Source organism: Sus scrofa, chromosome 14, assembly GCF_000003025.6.
Source record: "Sus scrofa isolate TJ Tabasco breed Duroc chromosome 14, Sscrofa11.1, whole genome shotgun sequence".
Taxonomy (NCBI): Eukaryota; Metazoa; Chordata; class Mammalia; order Artiodactyla; family Suidae; genus Sus; species Sus scrofa.
The window spans coordinates 122,712,954-122,737,629 of record NC_010456.5 but is presented as its reverse complement, the minus strand read 5'-3'; the positions used below and the strand labels follow the sequence as shown (position 1 = coordinate 122,737,629).

Below are 24,676 nucleotides of genomic sequence, written 5' to 3'. Positions count from 1 at the left end.
GAGCTGTGGTGTAGGTCATAGATGCAGCTCGGATCCCATATTGCTGTGGCTATGGCATAGGCCAACGTTATAGCTCCAATTCGACCCCTAGCCAGGGAACCTCCATATGCTGCGGGTGCGGCCCTGAAAAAGACAGAAAAAAAAAAAGAGCTAGAGAGAAAAACTTAAAAGCTAAAATGGATTCCGTCGTGCGCAGTGGTTAACGAATCGACTAGAACATGAGGTTGCGGGTTCGGTCCTGCCTTGCTCAGTGGTTAACGATCGGCGTGCGTGAGCTGTGGTGTAGGTGCGAGCGGTCGGATCCGCGTGCTGTGGCTGGGTAGGGGTGGCTACAGCTCGATTCAACCCTAGCTGGAACCTCATATGCGGGAGTGGCCAAAACAAGAAATACAACAAAAAAAAGACAAAAAAAAAAAAAAAAAAAATAAATACTTAAAAAAAAAAAAAAAAAGCTAAAATGTACATATGAAATTATTTAAGTGGTGGTGGAATGTTATAAAATAGGAGAATCTGACGTGGTATCCTCTGCTGCTCTGGGCTTTCTCTCTTTCCCTTCACCCATCCTCACTTCCCACCAAGCCCTGGGACGTTCTCTGGTCTCCAGGGATCTGTCTCCCACCCTAGTCAAGACAATTAGCATCACTTATCTTGGATATAAAGAGAAAGCTAATAAGTTCTCATCATGATGCAGATGACTAGTAGATTTAACCTTTTCAGTGGGGGACATTTGGCTCTCAAGAAGAATTAACTCAGAGCTTTCTCTGGAAAAATGCTGTGGTGGGTATGAATGAAACTTTGAAGGGGAAAGTCTCCCTGGTGGCCATCAGCTATTCCAGGTCACTGGGTCTATCCTCTACTCCACACCAGGAGAACAGAGGACAGCTTGACACCTCTCTCTGGAAGGACTGCCCTCTCCTGAAATAGAGTAGACACATTGTGGATCCTGTAAGGAAGTCATAATGAACCAGGTCAATGCATGTTGGTCTCTGAGTCCAATTACTCTGCCAATATTCCTTGAAAGGGGAGTAAGAGTAAAGAAAAATCACTACAGCCTTTTGGAGCTTTGGCGTGGGTGACTTTGACAGGAGCCCAGGTACTGGGCCAACTCAGGTGTCAGATTGCACTTCTGGCCATCATATACCAGTTGTAAAAACAATCTCTCTTCCAGTGTCTATTGATCAGAACCTCTTCTACTAGGTATTAAACAGATTGAGATGCCACAGACTTTTCAAGATAGCAAGTATAGGAGCTCCCATTGTGGCACAGTGGAAACAATCCAACTAGTATCCATGAGGATGCAGGTTCAATCCCTGGCCTTTCTCAGTGGATTAAGGATCTGACGTTGCTGTGAGCTGTGGTGTAGGTTGCAGATGCAGCTCAGATCCCATGTTGCTGTAGCTGTGGTGTAGGCCTGCAGCTACAGCTCTGATTAGACCCCTGGCCAGGGAGCTTCCATATGTTGTGAGTTCGGCCCTAAAAAGCCAAAAAAAAAAAAAAAGCAAAAAGAAAGAAAAAAGATAGTAAGTGTATATTAATTGCACACCTGATTTTGGTCAAATCCCATTCTGAGCATGGAAGAATAAGGGATGAGTCTTATTGTCCTGTCCCCAGGGAGTTCAACCAGTGGGACCAGCTTCGGAAGGAGCTTTGGAGAGCCTAATAGTCTTCTTGAGTTATGGATGGCCCTTTGTTTCTAAGTGAGGGAAGTCTTGATAGATTAAGAAGATGAAGGACAGTTTGGCGTTGCCATTGTCTTGGGAATTGGAACCCTGGCTTGGCCATGTGCTGTCCAGGTGAACTTAACTACCCTGAGCCTCAGTTTTCCCTGTGCATAAAATAAAGATAACAGCAGTACCTGCACTTAGGGTTGTTGTGAGGACTAAGTTATATAAAATTCTTATTACCATGCCTATTCCATAACAGGTGTCGAGTAAATGTTAATTGTTAGCATTAGTAGGAGTAAATTATTACTATTAACACAGGTAACCCAACTACTAGTACTAAAATATACACTTTCTTATTTAATTCCCCCAACAATCCTATGGGATAAGCCTCCATCGTCCAAAGAACGGTACCACTAGCCACGTGTGACTACTAAACATGGGTGATGAAGCTAGTCCAAGTTGAGATACATTAAAATCCATGCCAGATTTTAAATATTTAGTAAAAACAAACAAAAAAGGAATGTAAATTATCTCACTAGTATTTTCATGTAGTCTGCATGGTGAAATAAGATTTTTTAGTACATTGGGTTATCTAAAATTTATTGTTAAAATTCATTTCATCTGCTTAACTAAAAAATTAAACATTGCACACATGCTTACATTATATTTTTACTGGATAGGGCTCTTATTATTTAGCAGTTAACTCCATTATTAATTTCTTTCATTCCAACATTAATAATTCATATTTACTCCATTTTCCAAAGGGAAAAAAAAAAAAAGAGGCTAGTGAGATGAAGTAACCAGCCGAATGGGTAAAAGGCAGATTGGAATTGGCAGCCAGTCTGTCTTCAAAAGCTGATTCCTGGAGTTCCCGTTCTGGCTTGGCAGTAATGAACCCACTAGTACCCATGAGGATGCAGGTTTGATCCTTGGCCTTGCTCAGTGGATTAAGGATCTGGCATTGCCATGAGCTGCATTGTAGGTCTCAGACATGGCTTGGATCTAGCATTGTTGTGGCTGTGGTGTAGGCTGTTGGCTGTAGCTCTGATTAGACCCCTAGCCTGGGAACTTCCATATGCCACACCTGCAGTCATAAAAAGACCAAAAAAAAAAAAAAAAAAAAAAAAAAGCTGAATCTTTTCCTCCCTGGCAAGTACCAGAGAATAGAGATGTGGGATCTAGAAGTAGGAGCCCTGCGGGCCAGCCCCCACTTGCCAGGAGGAAAATAAAAGGAGCTTCACACAGGTAGAGAATAAAACTGGTCAAAGTGTTTGCAACCTGGTGCTTAAATCATGAGCCTCTCATAGTTCTATTTGTTCTCAGACCACAGAATATATAAAGTCAGACATTTCTATCCAGATAGGAAAACAAAACAGCTGTGTGCCATCTCTTGGAGAGGATGCCACACCAAGGATTCCAAGCCTCCCTAAACCTGTTATTTATGCCCTCACGGAAGGAGTAGCACTAATGTACCTGGATGTCAGGGGTGTTTAGCAGTGACCTGACCTGTGTGTAAAATGCCTCCTGCTGGGGGTGGGCCTGGCACTAGCAGGGGCAGGGACAGTCCTGTGTGTCCGGGAGAGTCCTGCTGAGTGGAGAGGCCTCCAGGGGGTCTGAGGGAATGCTCCCCAGACTAAAGGCCCAGACCTTGGCCCATTGGAGCCTCGCTGGGGCCACCTCGCTGGGGTGGAGGTGACCCCATCCAGGCCCCTCTGGGTCTGGTTAATGGAGTTGCATTTATAAAATATGATTCAACTTTGTAATCTCATAAAACAAATACACCAGATGATAAAAGAACAGGGCCTCCAGATTTTTTTAGCAGGTGGGGCGGGGGGCGGCGCACCCATTTCTCTGGACATTTCCTTATTGCTTTGGGTATGAGCCTGTGTTTCCAAAGCAATAAGAGGCACTTGCTAAAGCGGATGGTGATTCAGCCTGTCATCACTGCTGGGGAAAGAGCTGAGTCGCAGAGCTGGTGCCCAGGAGGCCCAAGGACTGTTCCTGGGTGCAAGAGTCTGTTCAGAGGCCTTTCTCACATTCTTCCTTGCTGGGCACTGAGGACCAGTGCCACCCTGTTGCCACAGCGTGTGCTCTGAGTTGGTCTTGTGATTCTTTATTTTTTCTTTCTATAAGGCCAAACATACGTCATATGAAAGTTCCTGGGCTAGGGGTCAAATTGGAGCTGCAGCTGCCAACCTACACTACAGCCACAGCAATGCAGGATCCAGGCTACATCTGCGACCTATATACCACAGCTCGTGGCAATGCCAGACATGTAACCCGCTAAGTGAGGCCAGGGATCGAACCCACGTCCTCATGGATACTAGTCAGGTTATTAACCTGCTGAGCAACAATGGGAACTCCTTGTGATTCATTTAAACCTGGCCGTTCGTGTTCAACGGTTGGTAGCTTTCTCTACCCTCTTCCTCATCGACCCTCCTCTACAATCACCCAGGGCACTAGAAACAGTAAAACGAGTAGTTTAGAAGTGGCTGGGCTTCAAAAGTGACCCAACGGGTGGAGGGTTTATCTCCCAGCTCTGTTCCCCACTCCTTGGGAACAGTTTCAAACCTTGCATTTCTTCATCCTCACCCCTTGCAAAATAAGAATCAGCGCTGCCTTGATGCAGATTCCCTTAGCCAGCCCTTCAGAGGAAGCCCTCATCCCTCCATTCTGACCACTCTCTTGCTTTGGGTTCTTCTGCACTCAGGCTTGGTCTGTTTGGCAGTAATCCGCAGCTCATGTAGGTTCTTATGTCTGGGCCCAGGCATTGGTACACGTATATTCTTAAGCTCCCCGGGTGATTTTAATGTGCAGCCAAATCTGGGAACCGTTGACACAGGGACAGGTCTTTTCAGATTCATAGGCATATCTCCAGGGGCTTGGGTGAAAATGCATAGATTATTTAGATTCAGTAAATGCATAGATTATTTAGATGACTTGGATTCAGTAAGTCTGAGCAGGGCTTGAGATTCTGCATTTCTGCCAAGCTCCCAGGTACAGCTGTTGCTGCTGGTCCTGGGGCATCTTTCAAGTAGCCGGGATCTAAGGCAGACAGACCCATCTCACAGATAGTAAAATTGAAGCCGAGTGAGGTGAAGTGCTTTATTTGAAGAGACTGAGTGGTAAAGTCTAGGCTGGAACACATCTGTAGACTCTAGAGTTTTTTCTGCCTCTTTATAAGGAATAGTGCTTCATGAGTGCATTAAAATAATTAATGTAACCTCTTAAGAACACAGTGAACGGCATGAGACTTTTTCAGTGTCCCTCATTTTATTTCCTCTGCCTGCCGTGTGCTCAAGGACTCTTAAGTGCACATAATAAATAAAATATTTATAATTATAGACCCATGAGATGCAGATAGTAATAGTGTATAATCTGTAATGCGTAGGTAATAAAATAATATTCTTAATTGCCTAGGGTGTTCCTACATTGTTGATAGTCTTTATGGTAGTTATACAAATTTCTTATTATAATTTATAGTGGTATTTACTTTGTGTCAAGCACTGTGTGTGGTGTCTCATGCATTATTATGTTGAATCTCCACAGCCACCCTATGAGGTGGGGATTATGTCATGTCCATTTCAAGGAGAAGAGTGAGGCTCTTGGGGTAAAGTCCTCCCCACTGTGTGGAGGAGCTGGGATTTGAACTCAGGCATCTGACCATGAGGCTGCATTTATTTTAAGCTGGCCCTGCCTTCATGGCTCCACATGAGGGGCCAGAAATAGTTTTCTTTTTTCTGCATCTCCCACCCCGTGGGTGAGGGGGTGTGTTAGGGGCTCTCAAACAAACGAACACGGAGATGGGCTTCTCTCCCACCATGGATCTATTTCTGTCTCACTGTTTCTTCCAACAGCATCTGTGAGCACCTGCTCTAATCCCTTTGCTCATTTTCCTCTTCAGGGCATGCTTCCTTCACAGGAGCCCCCTGGGGTCCCACGGCAATCTAAAGCCTTCCAACTGCCTGGTGGATGGCTGGATGCAAGTGAAGCTGTCTGGATTTGGGCTGTGGGAACTCAAGTGTGGCTGGATATGCAGAACGTGTAACAAAGAAACATCAGACCCCTCGGGTAACCACTGGCTGTCTTTGCAACCATGAGCTGTCGGGAGAGGGGTGAAGGGCTCTCTATCTCACCTCTACTTGCTGAGGGTCACCTACAGGGGTACCAGCAGGTGGACCTTCCTGTGGGACTGGTGGTTGGTTATTCTCTTCACTTAAGGAGACAAGAAAAAATAACCTGCACGAGTGGCGTGAGTCCCTGGTAGAATGACTGAGTTAGAAGTTTGGTTCTCACCTGGATTAGCTAAGTGACCTGGAGATCACTGCCTTCTCTTTAGTCCTCTGTGCCCCCTCGTGTCTTCATCCCATGTTCTCAGTGGAGAACACGTGATCTGCCGGGCACTTTACAGACAATGGATTAAGTAGTTCTCTGCCCTCTCTGTGCCCCAGTCTCACTTGAGAAGCTTTAAAAAATACGCAGGGGCCTGGGTCCCACCCCCTGTTAACGGCATCAGAAGATGCTTTCTGAAGATAAGGTCTGGGCATCTGTATTTTTTTTTTTTTTAAGCTCTCAAGTGATTCTGATGTGCATCTCAAGACAAGACTCATTGGGAGTTGTCCTTGTCAACTGGCATTGTCATGGCTGTGGCTCAGGTGCAATCCCTGGCCCAGGAACTTCTACTTGCTGCGAGCGCAACCAAAAATTTTTTTTAGTTAAAAAAAAAAATAAGACAAGTCCCACTGCCAACCCTCCTTTTCATGTGAGTAAGTTGAGGCTTGGTGAGTCTTCCTACTTCTCCAAGTTAACTGAACACTCTTGAGCTTCAGCTTGCACTGTCTGGGGCCATGGTGCCCTCAACCTGGACCGTCTGTCTGAGGCCAAGCACTGCCAGCAGCTTTGCTGTGTGCACATGGGGAGGTTTCTGTCACGTGGGGGCAGGATAATGTCTTGCAGAAAAAGACAAAGGGGGAAGTTTTAAAAACCTGCCAGTAGCCCCTTCTATTTCCCATCCCCCAGTATACTTGCATTTCATGAGTAGAACCTATAATGATATAAACCTATAAACCTCACTGCAAAAGAAGTGTAGGTTGATAAAATATCCAGAATAGATAAATCTATAGAGATAGAATGCAGATTGGTGGTTGGCAGGAGCTGGAGGCCGGGGAAAGACTTGCTTAATGGGTATGAGATTTTTTTTTTTTCTTCCCTAGTCCCTGGCATAATTTCTCTACTTTCCATCTCTATAGATGGGGTACAAGCTTTTCCTGGGGGTGATGGAAATGTTTTGGAGCTAGGTGCAGGTGGTGGTTGTGAGACATTGCCAATGTACTAAATGCCCCTGTACTCAATGTTCACTTTAATGTGGTTAGTTTTGTGGTCTATGAATCGTACTTCAATACCTTTTTTTTGGCTCTGCCCCCAGCATGCAGAAGATCCCGGGGCCAGGGACTGAACCCATGCCACACTAGTGACAATGCCGAGTCCTTAACTTTTAGGCCACCAGGAAACGTCCTAAGCGTAGGCAACACAGAAGGGAAAACAGAAAAGGAAAGCCACCTGTGCATGTATCAGTCATGACTTTAGCACTGTTAACGTGAATGAACTGCTGTTCACATGTTAGTGCGGGACCGTCTGGATGATTTTCTCCCTATTCACACATGGACCCCCATCTGCTCTTTGAAGTCAGGCACCACCAGGGCCGACTTCTCAGGGGCTGGATGCTTTCAGTGCTCCTGTGCTCCCTGGAGGAGGAATGGGTGGCTTTTCTGGTTCTGCCCAGCAGCTCCCTCACTCCACATTGACACCTGACATCCTTCACTTTGCAGAGCTCTACTGGATGGCCCCAGAGCTGCTATGGTTCCCCCAGACACCCGGGCCAGACACCCCAAAGGGAGATGTTTACAGCTTCGCCATCCTGATGAGGGACCTGATCCCCCACCAGGACCATGGACCTTTTGATGATTAAGACCTGGCACCAGAGGGTACACCCGGGGGGAAACAGCTTGGCCAGCTTTGATCATTTGGGCTAGCTTTTTTTTTTTTTTTTGATCTTTTTGCCATTTCTTGAGCCGCTCCGTGGCCTATGGAGTTTCCCAGGCTAGGGGTCTAATCAGAGCTATAGCCACTGGCCTACGCCAGAGCCACAGCAACGTGGGATCCGAGCTGTGTCTGCAACCTACACCACAGCTCACAGCAACACCGGATCCTTAACCCACTGAGCAAGGCCAGGGACTGAACCCACAACCTCATGGTTCCTAGTCGGATTCATTAACCACTGAGCCACGACGGGAACTCCCATTTGGGCTAGTTTTTAAATGCTCGCTTTTATTAATTGTTCTGTTAGGTGTTTATTACTGTAGAAATGATTCCATTCTTTTTTTTTATTTTTAAAATTCTGGTTCTTTTCAAACTTAGAACACAAATTACAGTTCGGCATTAAAAAAAAAAAAAGGAACTCAGAACTACATAATTTATTTGATAACAGCAGCTAGAGCAATTCTTTTAGAAAATGAGTTAAACCGTGTCACTTCTCTACTCAAAACCCTCCCCTGACTTCCCGTGTGGGGAATGAAAACTCAGTCCTTATGATGGCCTGCAGGATCACTGAAGGCCACTGAAAACTTGGGACATATCAGTGTCTACTGTAACAAATGGCCACAAGTCTCTTGGCCTAAAACAACAGAAACATAATTTCTTACAGTTCTAGAGGCTAGAAATCCAAAATCAAGGCTCTGCAGAGCTGAGCTCCCTCTAGATGCTCTAGGTAAGATCCGTTCTTTGCCTCTTCCAAGGTGGCTGTACCAGCATCCCCAAACTTGTGGCCATGTAGCTCCAACCTCTGCCCCATCTTCTCATCGCTTTCTCCTCTATGTACATCTCTTCTGCATGTCTCTTATGAGGACAGTTGTCATTGGATTAGGGGTCGCCCAGATAATCCAAGATGACCTCCTCAACCCCGGATACTTAACTACATTGCAAAGACCCCTCCCTATTCTATTTTTTTTTTAAACAAGGTCACAGTCACATGTTTTGTGAATTAGGATGTGGCCACATCTCTTTTGCAACCATTTAGCTCACTACTCCATTCTAATTCTACCTCCCATGCCTCGGCTTCTTTTGTTCACACAGGCTACCTTTAACGTGCCTCCAAAGTGCCAGACACGTTCCTACCCCAGAGCCTTTGCACATGCTCTGCCGTCTTCCTAGGCATCTCTTGCCTCATCTTTGTATATACAAATTTGCTTCATTCTTTCCTAAGGACTACAGTGACCAGGCTTGAGTTTGTGGACATGTGTGCATGTTTCTTCAGGATAGATTTCTCTTCCTGAAATTGAAGGGATAAACGTATTTTAAACACATTTAAAATTTTGAAATAAATGGTGCCCATTTGTCCACTTATAAAGGCTATATTCAAGTTTTTCCTTTGGCCAAGTTGTTGCTTAATACATTCAATGGGAAATTGAGGGCAAAAGCCTTGGGAGATGAAGCAAAATTTTTATCAAGATTTATAAGAAAACCGGGAGTCCCTATTGTGGCTCAGTGGTTAGCAAACCCGACTAGTATGCATGAGGCTGAGGGTTCGATCACTGGCGTTGCTCAGTGGGTTAAGGATCTGGCATTGCCTTGAGCCGTGGTGTAGGCCGCAGATGCGGCTTGGTTCCTGTGTTGCTGTGGCTGTGGTGTGGCTGGCAGCTACAGCTCTGATTGGACCCCTAGCCTGGGAACCTCCATATGCCTTGGATGTGGCCTGGGAACCTCCATATGCCTTGGATGTGGCCCTAAAAAAACAAAAAAAAAAAAAGATGGGTAAAAAATGTATCGTATGTATAATACAAACCTACTTTGTATTATTTCCACTTTGGCTGCACACTGGAATTATCTGGAGAACTTTTTTCTTTTTGGCTGCCTGGTGGCATATGGTGTTCCAGGGCCAGGGATCAGATCTGAGATACAGTTGTGACTCATGCCTCAGCCGTCACAACACAAGATCCTTAATCTACTGTGCTGGGCCGGGGATTGAACCTGTGTCCCAGTTCTGCAGAGACCCTGATGATCTGTTGCACCATAGCAGGAACCCGTGGAGAACTTTAAAACCTGGATCTCAGCCTCAGAGAATCTGTCATTTGTCTGGGGTGCAGCCTGGGCATCAGGGATTTAAGATTCCCCAGGTGACTGAAGCATGCTGTTCAGGTTGAGAACCACTGTCGTGGAGAGAGGATAAGGATGTATGTTTCTATGTCAGTCTAGGTAAACCCAGCATACCTTTATTTTTTCCTATTCTTCCTTATTGCCTTGCCTCCCATTTCTAGCCCATCCCAATGGTCCCTCCCAAGTCTCATCTTTAGATTTTCATGCATCCTCTGGAGACTTTTTCAAGTCAGGAGCCTTTCTGAGTATACTAGTTGTTTGAAACAAGATTCTGGTTTCAAATCTGTGGCCAAATGGAGCAGAGATGAGACCTATCCTAAAAGATTAACAAACCGGGTGCATCTGAATTTGGAACCAAGCAGTTAGACAAATGGTCCCTGATGGAGCCCAGGCAGGAGACCACCCGCCCTTGCTAAGCTCAGCTGCCATGTGCTTGGGTCACCTGGGGTGGGAAGACTGGACAATTGGTATATTGCCCCCTTGTTGTAATTCTCTGGTCCCCAAGGCAAATGAGAGCCACCACAGGGGCCTGTGGATACACAGGGCTGCAACCAGGAAAAATACAATGTCACCTAACACTCTTCCTTTAACTTCTTATAATTCTCTGCAAACAATCCTGGTGCCGAAATGTCTATCCTGTGTATACACTAGATCAAATTTTCCCAAACATTTTAGCGGGTATCAGAATCACCTGGAGGGATTGTTAAACCCAGAATTGCTGGATCCCATCCTCAGGGTTCCTGACCCAGTGGGTCTGGATGTCAAAGATCCACAGACTGAGAAGCCCTGGCCTGGTGTGGTCCCTGGACCAGCTTCAGCAGCATGGCCTGGGAACTTGTTAGAAATGCAAATTTCAGGCCCTACTCCAGACCTTCTCCAGAATTGGAATGGTGGGGTGGGGGTGGGGGGCAGAATCTATATTTTAATTAATTTTAATTATTTTAATCACTCCCCAGGTGATTCTGATGCCCCATAACATTTGAGACTCGATTTTCCCTCTTCCTAGACTCTCTTTTAAGAAAGACATCACTATGGGAAGGCTCCCCCTAAGGACTGGAGAGTTTGCTCCAATGACTTAAATGGAGAAATACTACATAAATTATTTGGAATTTATCCCTACCAGAGATTTGTATATTCTCTCCCATTTGTTGATTTATTCAATTATTTATTATAAGGCATTTCTACATTATGTATATATATATATATTACTTTTCAAATCCAAAGTTTGTTCATTGAAGTATAGTTGATTTACAATGTGTTAATTTCTGGTGTACAGCAAATATATATATATATATATATTTGGTAGGACCTTATTGTTTATCTATTTTAGATATAGTAGTTTTATCTGCTAATCTATGCCATATTTATATATATACTATATAGTTACTTTATATCTGGGATTATAATCTAATACTACTTTATTTTTTTGCTCACATTATTATTATTATTTTTTTTTTGTCTTTTTGCTATTTCTTTGGACTGCTCCCGCGGCATATGGAGGTTCCCAGGCTAGGGGTCGAATCGGAGCTGTAGCCACTGACCTACGCCAGAGCCACAGCAACGCGGGATCCGAGCTGCATCTGCAACCTACACCACAGCTCACGGCAATGCCGGATCGTTAACCCACTGAGCAAGGCCAGGGACTGAACCCGCAACCTCATGGTTCCTAGTAGGATTCGTTAACCACTGCGCCACGACGGGAACTCCTGCTCACATTATTTTATCTTTGACTATGTAATTTCACTTGGCATCTATGTATTTTTGACATATACTCACTGCTGTGTTTTGTTTGGTGCTTCCTTACCTTCTGCTAGTCCAAGATGCTTTGGCTTCTCCTTGTATTGTCCCTGTATCAATACTAGAATCAGCTGTTTCTCAAAGAAATCTGGACTCCTTTATTGGAGAATGAACACCTGGATGCCAGATGTGCTTGCTGCTACTGCAATATGATTGCTTCTAGCCCCTCTCCGTGGACAGAGCAAGGAAATATACGTGTGTATACTAACCCCTATGTACACGGACACATTCATATCTCTATCCATATGCTTCTCTATGAAACTTAACATGAGTTCATATTGACATCTCCAATGTCGTTGTCACATGGTTCATTTATTTTTGTCTCTATCCATAGCTTGTCTATAACACCCCTTTCCAACAGCCAGAATCGTGGCTCCCACCATCTGCCAACCACTCACTTGTTTGTTCAATCCCAGTATATGTGTCCAGAAGTTTCAGAGTTGTTCATCTCTTACCCTCATGAGAAGCAATTTTACCGACTAGAGTATAGTGATGATAAGTACTTTCTTTTGACTTTTTGTCTCACTGTCTCTAGTCATTTCAGAAATTACCTAAACAGAAACAGACTCACAGATGTGGGGTACAGACTTGCGGTTGCCAAGGGGGGTGGTGGGAGTGGGATGGGCTGGGAGTGTGGGGTTAGTAGATGCAAACTAGTACATTTAGAATGGATAAGCAGTGAGGTCCTACTGTACAGCACAGGGAACTATGTTAAGTTTCTTGGATAGACTGTGATGGAAGATAATATATGAAGGGAATGTGTGTGTATGTGTGTGTGTGTGGTCATATATATAATGACCAGGTCACTTTGCTGTGTGGCTGAAATTGTCACAACACTGTGAATCAAGTATACTTTAATTTAAAAAATAAAGAACTTAACGTAGGTCAGCATTTTACCCCCATCCCATTTAGGGAGGTTACGCCATAAGTTTGTAATACGGTTAAGAGTCTTTTGTCCCAGTCAGCATTCTCTCCTGGTGTTGTCCAGTCTCCCCACTGGTATTTTTCAAATTTGCATTTTTTTAACATTCATTCTTTGTGCTGTAAAGTCCTCTGAGTTTTGGCAAATACGCGATGTCATGAGCCACCCACATAATTTGTGCAGAACTTTCATGACCCTAAAAAAAAATTCCCTGGTGCTTCCCCTATTCAACCGTTTCTCTTCCCTAAACTCCCCGCAGCCTCTGATCTATTTTCTGTCTCCACAATTTTGCCTTTTCTAGAATGTCAAGTAAACAGAATCATATGGTCTGTAGCCTTTGCAGACGGTTTCTTATGCTTTTAAAATACATTTAAGATTCTTTCATTTCGTTACCCCCAGTGTTTTTATACCTAAACATGTGTACGTTGTTCTCCAAAGATGATTTTCTTTACAAACTCTGCTTAAGCAGAACATTTAATAAATGTCCCTTATATGCAATGAGGAAGTGAAAGAACCAGAGGGGGGAACATAGTGGTAACATTTATTGGTTGTAAAAATAACTTTCACGTTAACATTCTACATGGAATGTAAATTGCATAAAACACACTTGGGGATTTCCAATATGAAGTATGAATATGCTCCTGAAATCACATGGAGCTATGCTTCATTGCAAGAAAAGCTCTATTAGAAAAACTTAAAAGAAACCTGATTCGGTAGGGTGTGCTTATATGTTTTACGTTAGGATTCCTCATTTTCCAGGTAGATGCAGAATAGTTCTTGTAAACGATTCAGATGTCTCTGAAATTCTAGTCTACTCAATTTACTTAAGAACTCACCTTATAAATCTAAAAGCACATCTGTGGAAAGGGAAGTGTATTAAATGGCACAAAGCTCAGATATTTAGCTACCTAAACTCTAAATGAATTTCAGAAACCATCGGCCGAATCGGAGATCCCACAGCCTCAGGGCCACTTCGACCGTCCCTCTCAGAGGCGGTGGGAAATGCAAAGGTGGTGTCATGGTGAAGTGTGTTGGGATGAGTGTCCAGAGAAGAGGCCTGCTTTCTCTTCCATCAAGAAACTCTTACAGGAAACCGGTCCCAGAGGGTGAGTAGATGTCCAGCAGACCTTTTCTCCTAATGATTTAACCATTAGAATTTTTAAAAACTATATGACTGTGGTTGGTTCTGTGTGGCTCCCTTCCTCCCCTCCTCCCTCGCTCCCTCCATCATATACTCACTCAATGCCTCCTATATGCAAAACACTGTGCTACACGCTGGTTGAAGCAGAGTGGTAAATTCTCCCTTTATCTCATAAATGATACAAAGTCCATCAGACCTAATTTAGTACTTTCATTCCCCTCCTTTGTCCCATTCCAGATACCACTTTCCGGGGAGTTTTGACATGGCTTCAGAGTCTTCTTCAATCCAGCATTTCAAGGGTTATGACTCGTCCATTGGGATTGGACTCTGGGAACAACATCTATTCACCAAACTCGGAGTAGGTGTTGACTTAAATTATTCATGCCTCTCACACAATTTTCTCCACAGTAGCTTGCTTCACATCAGGATAATTAAGTCATCTTTTTGACCCATTGAATGTGTGAAGGCATAGCTATTTAGCAGTAGCTGGAGTTGATAGACAGTCTGGGTGGGACTCAGGGCATCTACTTGGGCATTTCACTATACAGCGTTGTTGTTGTACTCCACTGTGTGTGTGTGTGTGTGTGTGTGTGTGTGTGTGTGTGGTGTGGGATGCCTGTGGCACTTAGAAATTTCTGGGCCAGGGATTGAACCTGAACCACAGCGGTGGTGACCTGTGCCAGAGCAGTGACAATGCTGAATCCTTAACCTGCTGAGCCACCGGGGAACTCCTCACTATATACCACAGCCCTGTCTCCTGCACTTTCCACTTCAAAATTGTTTTTTTTTGTTTGTTTGTTTTTTGTCTTTTTAGAGCCACACCAGCAGCATAGGGAGGTTCCCAGGCTAGGGGTGAAACTGGAGCTGTAGCTGCCAGCCTACACCACAGCCACACCAACGTGAGATCTGAGAGCCACGTCTGCAACTTACACCATAGCTCACGGTAACTCCGGATCCTTAACCCACTGAGTGAGGCCAGGGATCGAACCTGCGTCCTCATGGATACTAGTCGGGTTCATTAACTGCTGAGCCATGACGGGAATGCCTCAAAATAATTTTAAATAGTGGGTCTCAGGTCAGTTATGACTTTTTACTTAGAAAATAGGGTCCCCAGTGTTAAGGCAAGCCTGTTTCCTATGTGAGCCTCAGTCTCCCTATCTACAAGATAAGGAGTTTAAATGATTTCTCTGAAGACTCTTCTAAAATCAGAGCCTGTAGGATCTAGAAATGCCCCCTTATATCCATCATTTGAAAAGAAAACATCGGGTGGCAGCATCTGAAAAGAATGACCCGTCCTGAATCCTCTATTTCTGAGTGGTCATGAGAATGGTATGGAGCATGTTGGGCAGTGGGGCGGAGTTGGCTGCAGTTCATTGAGTGCCCGCTGGGTACCTGATACGGCCCTGGTATTATCTCCCTGAAACGTTAGAGCAGCCCTGCAAGGTAATGTTTTGTTACCTCACTTCCCAGATGAAGAAACTGAGGCTTGAGGAAGGAAGGGCACAGCTTGAGATCACAATGCTCTGTCCTACTAAGGGGCCTCATGGTCATTGTCATTGCACTGCTGTCCATTGGCAACGCTTAATAGGGAACCTGACGGGTAAGGCATGTTGTCTTGGAAGGTAGGCTTGCAAGTTGTACTCCATGGTGGCAATAACAATGAAAAGTAAGTCTCTGGGGTCCTTTAAAGCCACATGTCTGTCCGAGACAGTATGGTGAGCACAGGAGAGGAAGGCGGATCAGCTTCTTTCCACATTGCTGCCCAGGTATTCCACAGTACCTGGAGCCTTGACAAAGGAGCCAAGAAACAGCACCATTGCTACCTAAGGAGGTCCTACTTGGGGAGAATATTTCCTTTGTTCTTTTCCCCAGAGAGCATTAGGTTCTTTTAAGATGGGTCAAGCATTTTGTGTGTAATTTGCTGCACCTCGTAAAGGGAGACAGACAAATTGCCCTGGAGTCCACAGGGATTAGAGAATTGTAGGTCTTTTACATGGAATAGAGTGGGTGCAGCAACAGAAGGCAACCACTAGATGGTGATATAGTTTCATAAATCAGATTAACTATTAACTTTCAGATCAAATGCTTGCCCAATATATTTTTTAACACAATACATATCAATAACTTCATATTCAAAATTTGCTTCATTTGTGGCTCCATTCTCTCCTCTGCACTCTTTAAAGTTTATCAGAAGCATCTGCACCCTTCTTACATGTCTTGACAAAGAGGCAGGTTTGGGGATTGGAATGTGTTACTGTGAGATAGGTTGATTGAAGCAAAAATATTGATTTATGGACCAGGGAGTGTTTATATTTGCTTCCACATCTGCAGACTGAATCATTAAAATCAAACTCTATAACTAGTAAGGGAAAATGTAATGCCTTCAGGGAGAAAAATCTTTTAAAATGGTATTTGTGTGACTTGCATCTCCCCCCCCAATTTATACCCATCAAATAAAATATCTCCTCAGAGGAAATGCAAGTGGAGAAATGGGTGTCAAAAGAATCCCTCTAAATGGATTTTGTTAGCCAAAAGCCAAACCCACTGAAGCAAAAAGATCTGGCAGGAAGATTTTGTAGGGAGGGGTCTGTAGGAGACAAGACAAATCAGATACTGTTCTGAAACAATACCCAGTCTCTGGGAATAGACCATAATGGAAGATAATATAAGAAAAAATTATTTATATGTATGTCTGGGTGACTAGGCAGTAGAGCAGCAATTAACTCAACACTGCAAATCAACTATACCCTAATAAAAAATAAATTTAATTAAAAATAATCCTATCCTCTCATTTCAGTTTCATTGGAGAACGACCCATAGCTGGAAAGTCCATGGAACCAGGGCATTTTGAGTCCATGACAATCTTTTTCTCTGACATTGTTGGATTCACAAAACTCTGTTCCCTCAGCTCCCCACTGCAAGTTGCCAAGCTCAATGACCTGTATGGTCTGTTTGATCACATCATTAGAACTTATGATGTGTATAAGGTGAGACACCTGGTATGTGGGACACACATGTTCCCTGTGGGCTATGCCCTGGGCAGCAGTGAGGATGAATCTAGCCCCAGACGTCAGCCAGGAGAAAGGCTCTGTTGCAGGCTGGAAGTCTATCTCAGTTCATGGCAGAAGCTCAGTATTTTATTCCTGTGTGTTTCCTTGGAAAAAGGCTCCATTAATCACCGATGCATATGCTTGTCAATAGTGAAGAGTTGTTCCCTCCGTTTCCTTCCATTATGTTATCTCACAGCAAACACATTTCTGAAGCAGGCATTAACCTCCTGCTGGCTAATTCCTCCGGTGCCCTCCTGAATATATATACACAATATGTATAATAGGAAATATTATATATTCACATTCAGAGAGGCTCATACTTACTCTCCATTAAAGGCTGTCTTTGGATCTTGTATGAGCCTCACTTCTGCTACCATGACCCTTGGCAATTCGGGTGAAGATAGACCCCCCCCCCCAGGCTAAGACAACCAGACTCAATGGCTAAAGGTCAGCCACCACTCTGGGATGTATGGACAGGGTCACCTAGAATAAAAAATGACTTTCAGCGGGAGCATGGCAAAAAACTGATAGTTTGGCTTCATTCATTGGGGGTGAGGATGAGGCCACTTTATGTGTTTTCTGACTTCTCAGCTGGGGCCAGATCGTGACTCCAGAGGGCACATGTTCACACACACCTTGTGGGCAGCCACACATGCATCAGCTTTGACCATGACTCCAGGGCTCTGGTCTCGGCAAGATTTGGGGCAATATAATCACGTCCCTTCGTGACACCCCTCAATGGTTATTCCCCAGAGTTCCCCAAAGATGCTGCCTATGTTGGAGGGTGAAAGGAAGGGTGGTATGGATAACCTCAACGAGCAAATCACACTCACCCGGTAACAACGGAAGCTGGTCTGCTTAGAAGAGCCTCCCCTGGGATTTCCTCTTAGTGTTTTGTTCTCAGTGGTGTTCTGCATGAACGAGAGCGAAAATCAGTCTGCATTTCTTTTCTTTTTTTTTTTTTTCTTTTGTCTTTTTTGTTGTTGTTTTGTTGTTGTTGTTGTTGCTATTTCTTGGGCCGCTCCCGCGGCATATGGAGGTTCCCAGGCTAGGGGTTGAATCGGAGCTGTAGCCACCGGCCTACGCCAGAGCCACAGCAACTCAGGATCCGAGCCGCGTCTGCAACCTACACCACAGTTCACGGCAACGCCAGATCATTAACCCACTGAGCAAGGGCAGGGACCGAACCCGCAACCTCATGGTTCCTAGTCGGATTCGTTAACCACTGCGCCACGACGGGAACTCCCAGTCTGCATTTCTAAAGGATAGGCTCACAGTGGGGAGAGGGGGCCTCGAAGCGGTTAGACTTTGTGTACTTGTTGACTTTGCGTAAGTTTAGGGTCACCAGGAAACAGAAGTGTTCTTATTGTGTGGATAATGCCTGAAATTACACCTTGACCCTATTACCTTGGATTCTGCTAAAAATGCAGGTGTATCTGGAAAGGGCTGCAACTCTAAGCTTATGCTTGTTATTTATCCTGTATTGTGAATGAAGGATCTGAAAGCTGATTTTATTAGGAGGACTGGGAGAGAGGAGGACAGAGCAGGCGGACACACACATTTCTACATATTTTGTATAATGTGTACATATGTATAATTAGGTATCAGAGCCCTGGTCTGGGGTGAAGACACTTCAGGTTGGGTAAGATGGATTGCACTTGATGGATCCATGTGATCCTTGAGGATTTACCCCCATACTACGTGGCTGCCTCTCTAACTGGTTTTGAACTTGAGTTGGGGAAATGTGGTCACCACCACTCTCAGACTTCAGAGGAGAAAGCAGTGATGGGGAGAAGAGGGGTTGGGGAAGGAAGGCTTTGTGGAGGAGCCAGGATAAGAGCAAGAACTTAAGGAAATGTTGGGGCTTGGATGGAGTAGCGGTCGGGAGCCTACCCTTTCAAAGACGGGGCCTGAAGCAGGATCAGTCACAAGGGGCCTTGTCTCTGACCCCACCCCCACCCCAGCCTCCCTTGTTAAGATCACAAGGCCACTTTCTTGCTTTATTTCCAGGTTGAGACCATTGGAGATGCATACATGGTGGCTAGTGGACTCCCTATCCGCAATGGAAGCCAACATGTGGACGAGGTGCCATGAGGTCCTTGTACTTCCTCAGTGCCACTGTCCATTCCAGATGGGGCACATGCCTGAGGAAAAGCTTAAGCTCCAGATTGGCCTCCACTCAGGTAGATGACTCTAGTGGCTGGTGGCCTGATGGTCCAGACATGGTGGCAGGTAGTTCTAAATTCACATCTTAGGTCTGAGGCTTTTAGGAACCCTGATGTTGAATGGTAACATCTTCAGGGGAAATAGGAGATTGGGTTGTCTTTGCATGTGTGTGTGTTCACCACATCGCTTGCTAACAAAGGACCAATGAAGACTTGAAGGTATTGAACCCCAATAAGGAGGACCCCCCAAACCAGGACAGTTGTATTGGGCTGCTTCCCTCCAGGACTCTGCATCAAATGCCCTTTTCTTCTTCTTCTTTTTTTTTTTGTCTTTTCTAGGGCTGAACCCACAGCACATGGAGGTTCCCAGGCTAGGGGTCTAACTGGAGCTGTAGCCGCTGGCCTAAACCAGAGCCACAGCAATGCCAGATCTGAGCCGAGTCTGCGACCTACACCACAGCTCATGGCAATGCTGGATCCTCAACCCACTGAGCGAAGCCAGGGATCGAACCCGCAACCTCAGGTTTCCTAGTTGGATTTTTTAACCACTGAGCCATGACAGGAACTGCCAAATGCCCTTGGATGTGTTGTGTTTTCCTCAAACCCATGGGCTTGTGATTTGTGCAGAGGTGACACACATTTGTTTTAATGCGGTTCTGTTGCCATCTTGAAATACTAGGTAATTTTTGAATGAAACTTCCCTCATTTTCGTATGAGGTGGGGCCCTGCAAATTATGTAGCCAGATCTGCTCCTGCAAATCCTGCACAGCCTAACCAGAGTTAAGCTGTATGTGCCACTCCTACTTCTTTTACATCTTCAGTGTATGAACGGCATCATGATTCATTTCTGTCTTGGCTTGGTTGTTCAAATACCATAGACTGGGCAGCTGAAACAACACAGCTTTGTCACAGTTTCCGGGGCTGGAAAGCCTAAGGTCCAGATTCTACCATAGTGGGTTCTGGGGAAGCCCTCTTCCCAGCTTGCTGAAAGCGACCTTCTGACCACATCCTCTCATGGTGCAGAGAGAGAAAGCTCTGGTGTCTTTTCCTCTTCCTATAAGGCCACTAATCCCATCACAAGAGCCCTACGCTTAAGACCTTCTCTAAACCTCCTTACTGCCCAAAGGCCCCACCTCCTAAGAATCATATTGAGGTTAGAGCTTCAACAGGTGAATTGAGGGGGGCGGGCAAGGGGCTGGAGGAGACGTCCACATGCAATTCGTAACAGTTGATTTTGTTGCTTTCCACAAGAAGTCTGTGGTTCTGTAGTTTGCCTCCTTGTAAACCTTGAGATCTGTTTCCAAGCTTTGCCTCCAAGAGGGTACCTAATGGACATTTATTGAATTGCATTTATTGACGTGATATGCACTGTGGAGTCTGACACTTGAGAAATGCAGATGGGCCCTGCCCCCTCTGTCCTTCCCCTTGCAGGTCCCATGGTGGGACTCACCATGCCCAGGTACTGTCTGTTTGGAGACACGGTGAACATGGCATCCAGAATGGAAAGCAGTAGTTTGCGTGGGTATTGTTTACAGCACTTTGCAAACACAATATTGCTGTCCCTTCTGTCCCCTATCTTTAACCAGAGAGTATTTTTAGATGACCCAAGTGCATTTTGTCTACTGTTTTCTATCTGGAGGGTAAGGCAACACTGGTCCCAAGCTTTGTAGACTGGGTTTTATGCTATGTTCTCCATGGAGCCACATAAACACGTACTAAGGCTCCTTCCAAGACTTTCCATTCTAAACATTCAGGTGCCCGTATGAAAGATCATTGAAGTGAAGCATGGGAGTTGGCAAACTTTTTCTGAACACAGCCAGACAGTAAATATTTTAGGCTTTGCGGGCCATACCCTCTGTTGCAACTACTTAATGTCTAGTGTATTGTGAAAGCAGCCGTTTTGCCATGTGTAAATGATGGGTGTTTATGTTCCAATAAAACTTTATTTGCAGACAAATTTACTGGGTGGCATTTGCCCTGTGAGCAGTAATGTGCCAACCCTGATGTCTAGTTTTGGTGATGACAAAGACATCTCTAGGAACTCCGAGGGACATCAAATTCTCTTGTTTTAGAGTAATTTTATTGCATTGATAATGCTAGACATATATATGCCCTTTATCAGCTGAGACATTTATCAGCTGGAAAAGGTAATTGCTCAGTGATTAAGTTTTGAAAAGCTTAGGTTAACATTCTTTTGAACCTGTAAATTGTCCACAGTATATAAAAACATACACAAATCTTTTCCCCTCTTGATTACTTTGTCATCTAAGCTAATCAACCAAGTTTCAAATCCAGATTTAAACCTCTCTCTTAGCTTGAAAGTAAAGACTTTAAGGATAAAATATGGAGGTGGGACTGCTTATGTAGGCTCCAATCTTGACTGTAGTTGCAGTTCTGGTTACAAATGATGTTTTCAGTGGTACGTCCCAGCTCTGGTAGCATCCCAGGGAGCCTGAGGTGCCCAGCTGGTCTCCATCCATCAGGACCACCAACTTGCATATGGAGTTGGTTCTGTCTCTGGTTCTAAACAGAACATATTAAAGCTTGAGCAACACCCAACAACGTCTGAGCAATGCCTGGGTGGTTGGGGATCCCCTCCTTGTGCCCCAGATGTCAAGAGGTGGTCTGTGATTTGCTGCATGAAAGGTGCTAGCAGTCCAAGAATTTGAGCTGTGTGTGTGGTGTCCCCACTCCACAGCAGCCCCTGTCCCTCAAGACCTGTGTGAAGGTCACAACAAAGGTGATGATGAGACTGTAACTGGTTTCTGGCAGGTCTCTGGATCCACGTCTCTCAGAGCACTGCAGCTGCCCTACTGGCATTGGGAGGGTATGATTTCAAAAGAGAGGCACCATTCCAGTCAAGATAAGACACCCCTTCCCCCACCAAACCTGAGTCCCCGAAGGAGGTATGGAGGAACTTGATGGGAGGAATGAGTCTCCACTCTGTGGTTCCTGGACACCACCTGGACCTACGTGGAGGCTCTCACAACTGCCACCTTGCCTTCTCCAGAGAGGACTGTCCTGTTCCCTCAAATAGTCAAACATGGAATCTGTGACCTTGGTCTTGCTCCCACCTTGACCAGCCTCTTGCGTGATGCCTCTTTTCTCTTTGCCACATGGGTCTCCTGGCTGCCTGAACACCCCCGTCTAGGCTCCCACACAAAGCAACAGCAAGTTCAAAACCAGGAAAGATAATGTGGTGCATTCCTCTATGCCCCTTCTCCAGAGTCTATAGTACCAGGTGGAAGGGAGAAGCCCATTGGCTGGGGCACTAGGACCTCATCTCTATTCCTTTAAATACCCCTTCTCATTCCCTCTGCCTCCTTTTCCAGCCTGGCTTTCTGTCTGTCACTGAAAGATACCAAGATATTTTCTCATCCTTCTCATAAATGCTGTGCTTTCCAGGGATGGTGGTGGTGGCGGGGGGTTACTCCACTTGAGCTGGTCTCAAGAATGTCTTGGAGATGTTCACAGTGGGAGTGGCGATGTTGGGGGTTTGAGTAGGTTTTGGGGGTCCAGTGAAGAAGCGAAAGGGAGGCAGTGGCATCAGCTCTCCTGTTGGCTGAGCCCGGCCCTGGCGTGATGTATTCTGTCAGCTGGTTTCAGGTAAGAGGAAGGTTTTTCTAGAAAGCAGCAGTGTAGATCGAGCTTTGAATCCTGTCCCACTACTTATTACCTGTCTGATTTGGGGGCTTGGTTTTATCATCTGCAAAATGGGAATGATGATAATAGTGCCCTCAAAGGATTAATTGTGAGGATTAATTGTGCACGTGAGTGTGAGGTGTTTTCGCCTGGTTTCACCTACTCATAGGAAGAGCTCAATAGATTTTATTATGATTTTTAAAAGATTTCCTTTGGAATAGACTTGAACCTCCACTGGCTCTCATCCCATAGGCCATCACTGACTGTCCATCCTGGCTCATCAGTAAAGCCCAAGGAAATGACCACAGTTTCATCCATAATGAAGCTTTTCCCTCACAGAGGAAACTGCGGCCAGGTTGCAGTTCTGGCTACAGACAGCATCCTCAGGAAGCGAGCAAGGGGAACCTGAGTTTCTGTCTGCTCAGGCCCACACTTGACAGGCGGCCCTCCTGCATTGATTCACTAGCATTCTCCTTTGCTTCCCGCAGGGCAAAGGAGACCAAACAACTTTCTGGCTGAGAGGCAAAGAAGGCTTCACGATTTCACTCCCCGAATTTGCTGAGGAAGAAGCTAAAGTCCCAGAGATCTTCTGAGGTGGGTATTTTCTCTAGAGGTGCTTGCTGGTCCCAGGAAAGTCTCTGGGATTCATTCATTATTTATTTATTTACTTTCGTGGGATGTATTGAAATATCCTGTTTAGGGGAGTGTAGTTCCCAGGTATTGAGTCCAGTCTCCCAGTAGGGGGAGCCATCGAGCTGGCCGCCTCTGCCCACCCCAGAGTTCATAGCCTGAAGCAAACCAGGAGTTGGAGGAGCTGGACAGTGAACTCATTTTTCTAGGGAACCAGGGCTGCTGCTCCCAGACCAGCTAGAGAGCCTGCCCTCCCTGCCAGATATTTCTGGCCCATTAGCTTGTGAATTTGCAGTGCATCCAGTTTCATCTGGGAAGGGGGAAAACTGAAGAATGCAGCCTGGGGATCACACTCCTGCCTTCCTTTGCAAAGTGGCTGTCTCTAACCTTTAGTGCTTGTTTTCCTTATCAGTTAATCAGCCTGCAAGGACATAGGATCCCAGATCAGAAGGCATCTTGGGAATGTTTTCAGGGGATAAGACTCTGAGGTGCGAGCAATCATGGAAATCCAACAGGATCAAGCCGTTCCAAGCAAACGGAACCCCTGCAGTCAGTGGCTGGAAGGCCTGGCCCTGAGATTTCACTTCCTGTGAGCACTGCAGCTTCCGAATGGAAAAGGTTTCCTTCTCAATTAATTGCTTAATGTCTTTCCTTTCCACTGAGCAAGGATGCAATCAAATCTTGAATTTTAAGTAGAATTTTAATTCATTTATAATTTAATTTTTAAAATCTTCAGCAGAAAAATATGAACCCATTCATTCTGCTATGAGTATTTCCCCCTTTACAAAAAGAACAGGATTCCATGTTGTTTTTTTCCACTAGTTCTTGTAATAGATTTACTGAGCCACTGCATGCATTTACAGTACTTTTTTTATCCTGTGCAGCTCCTTGCACCCAGATTATCTTCTGTGTGGCTGCTCCTGAAACTGGCAGAGCAACTTGAATGATGTATCATGTTTAAGGCTTTTTCTGTTGAATTTCCATGACTGAAGAAATGAAAAACAAAGAGGAATGTTTTCTTTTTGGCTTGACCCCTGAGCTGCCTTTGTGGAGATACTTCTGAGCTCTGTATAGGGAATAAACCTCCCTTTGGTGTGTTGAGAGCCTTAGTACCAAATTTGACAAAAGATTTGGTGGAATTCCTGCCCTTTCTCAGGGAGAGGGGCCCTAAATAGGCACCAAAGTGAAGAGCTTTACAAACAGTCCCACCTCCATTGAGCTCCTAAACATTTCCACTGGCAGGACTCTTCTTCTGCCCAGAGGTGGGCAGATGAATTCTAGGACCTCCACAGACTCCATTTTCTGTAGCACAATTCCATTTTCACAGTGGTGGGCTCTGTGCTTCTCCAAAGGCCTTCAGCATCAAGGCTTGAAAGCTGTTGACTAATACTCAGAAAGAGGGAAGGTAGGGGTATTTATATAAAGGGGACAGGGGAGCTTCCCTTGTTACCCCAACATGGGAGACAATGAGCCAAAACTTATCTTCTGGTGCCTTATAACCTTTCCTTCTTTGG

General features: G+C 45.1%; 1 pseudogene; it reads left to right on the top strand.

Annotated features, from left to right (window-relative positions):
* The window catches only part of LOC100626929, a 66,516-nt pseudogene extending 43,511 nt beyond the window's left edge, over positions 1-23,005 (top strand).